This window comes from Cnephaeus nilssonii (assembly GCF_951640355.1).
Source record: "Cnephaeus nilssonii genome assembly, chromosome: 6".
NCBI lineage: Eukaryota > Metazoa > Chordata > Mammalia > Chiroptera > Vespertilionidae > Cnephaeus > Cnephaeus nilssonii.
In genome coordinates, this window is record NC_137077.1 from 51,676,691 (window position 1) to 51,679,506 (window position 2,816).

At 40.7% G+C, this 2,816-nt stretch overlaps 1 pseudogene across 1 annotated transcript; it reads right to left on the bottom strand.

Annotated features, from left to right (window-relative positions):
* Window positions 1–1,795: 1,795 nt before the first annotated feature.
* On the bottom strand, window positions 1,796–2,536 carry LOC307102278 (RNA transcription, translation and transport factor protein-like; annotated as a pseudogene). The gene has a single exon. The product of its transcript is annotated as an RNA transcription, translation and transport factor protein-like (transcript).
* Window positions 2,537–2,816: the final 280 nt, after the last annotated feature.

The following is a 2,816-nucleotide window of genomic DNA, read 5'->3' on the forward strand; positions in this document are numbered from 1 at the left end:
TCACAGGAATGTAAAGTACAGCATAGGGAATATTGCCAATAATTTTGTAATAACTATGTATGGTGTCAGATGGGTACTGGATTTATTGAGATGATCACTTAGTAAGTTATATACTGTCTAACCCTGGGTTACACATCTGAAACTAATATAATATTGTATGTCAGTTTTAATTGAAAAAAGGAAATAAAAAAAGGGCTAGCCCTAGCTGATTTGGCTCAGTGAATTGAGCGCTGGCCTGCGGACTAAAGGGTCCCAGATTTGATTCTAGTCAAGGGCACATGCTCGATCCCCAGTGGGGGGCATGTAGGAGGCAGCTGATCAATGATTCTCTCTTATCATTGATGTTTCTATCTCTCTCTCCTTCTCCCTTTCTCTCTGAAATCAATAAAAATATATTTCAAAATAATAAAGGCTACACTATAATATAATACTGTATATAGTTATCTTTAGATTTTTAAAGATAATGGGAAAAGAGCTTTAATACTTAAATATTACCCTCAGATAACTCCAAACCTTTATTTTAGTCAACAGCCTAGTTTGACCACACTGATAAGACTGGTCTCAATAAACAGAGTGCTTCAGAATAGTCAGTGAGAATCGGCAACTTTGAATTATTCACCTAATCCTATATAATAGAACCCTAATATGCAAATAGACCAAATGACAGAACGAACGCTCCCTATGATGCGCATTAGCCACCAGGGGGCAGATGCTCAACGCAGGAGCTGACCCCTGGTGGTCAGTGTGCTTCCACAGGGGGAGCGCCACTCATCCAGAAGCTGGGCTCATGGCTGGTGAGTGCAGCGGCAGTGGTGGGAGCCTCTCCTACCTCTGCGGCAGCGCTAAGGACCCCTCGGGGGATGTCCAACTGCTGGCTTAGGCAGTTGGACATCCCCCGAGGGGTCCCGGACTGCGAGAGGGCACAGGCTGGGCTGAAGGAACCCTCCAGTGCATGAATGTCGTGCACCAGGCCTCTAGTTATTAATAGTTGAATATTGAAGTAGGGAGGCCAACATTATAATGGATGCCATTTGGTTTAATATACGTAGCCTTGGTGAGACCTTGATGTATCTTGACACTAAAAGATCTTGAGACCTACCTTATTCTTGAAGCATTTATCTCAAGAGTCCAAAGGGAAGTGTCATTCGAAGAGGGAAACAATTCTCTGTAAGGCAAATGGCTGAAATTTGAGGAGAGGGAAAGCACAGTACCTCTCATTCAAGTTAGATGAATAAGTTTTCTGTTCAGGCTACTCAATTTCTCTTTTTACACCATATGTTCTATGGCTTCTCAGAGGTTTGGAAGTTTTTGATACTATATTTAAGTCTTGGAGAAGTGGTTCTCAATCCTGCTTGTGTATGAGAAACACTGAATAGTTTAAAATGACAGATCCTTTGGCCCCACTCCAGAATGATTGGGTTAGAATCTTCACAAATGGGGTCTGGCTAACTGTGGCTTTAAAAGAGTCCCACAGGGGGTTCTGATTTGTATCTAGAGTTACGAGGCGCTGCTCCGGTGTACTGAAACTACCTTTGGATGGGCTCCTTTAGTTTCTAGGAGGAACTCCAATAGTGTTTCTCTAAAGACTACCAATTGGCATGATTAATCCCATTTTATTTTTGTCCGTTTTCCCAAACGTTATTAAAGAAAAAGCAATGATGATAAATCTCTAAAACATAGTCAATTTTCTGGGATTCTTCCCTTGAAAATGTGATGTTTGATTTTGAAACACATACCACAGTGTGCATGGTTCCCAACTGTATTAAATAGGTGAGAGGCTGAAATCCTAAAAGGTTCATCTTCCAACTTTCCCCAGTCTGTGGTCTGATCAGCAATAATTGCCTGAACAGCTACTGTGTCTTCATTAATTTTTGTCTGTAGCTCTCTGAGCTCTTCTATATGCAGCAATCACAGAATTTGAGCAGCTTCTCAAAATTCATTAAGAACTGCATCTTCTGTGTCAAAACCAAGAATATGCTTGTGTAAAGCAACAGGCAACCCCTCTTTTGCTTGATTTGCTTTAGCAACTGCATCCTGTGTCAGGTGTTCCTGGACCAAAATGCGAATTGCCTTAAGCATTACCAGGTAATTATCATGACACTGAATCTGAAGAAGCTTAGCCAAAGCTATTACACCAGCCTTAAAATCAGAATTATTAACATCAAAATTGATCAATGGCTCTGCATTTTTAGCTGCATTGTCAGCATTTTTTGTATTATCAGATACCAAGTCCTTATATTTGTCATAGTTATTTCCATATTCAAGTCTAATGGCTAAACCAAGAAGCCAGTCAATTACTTCTTATGGATCTTGAATCTTCAAAGGACAGCTAACATCTGTGAGATACTTTTCAAAGAACTTGGGCCAGTCACTGCTGTGGATGTTTCTTAAATTACCTCTGTCTTCAATCTTGTAGTGTCTGATTTTTCTGGTCTTCAAGCCAAACAACAAAGTTTCTAAATTCTGTTTCATCTTTGCAGTTGAAGCCAGCGGGGTTGTGGTAGTCGAGGGCTGTCAGCTTGCGGCGGAACATGGTCCTGGCTTCCCGCTCTGTTCCCCGGGCTTTGGCCCAATTAATCCCATTTTAAAACCTGGACTTTTTCTTTATGGGGTGCCAAGTAGAATTCCACAGAAAGTGATAAGCTCATGCATACTCAGAAATCAAAATTTTATGTTTTTGTTGGCATTCCTAATTTAATGTACAGGTATTGAGCCAATGTTTATATATACCATATTATTTAATCACTTCCACAGTTATGTGAGGGATGACTACCAATTTACAGGTTAGGAAACTGGCTCAGTGGTGATAGATAGCC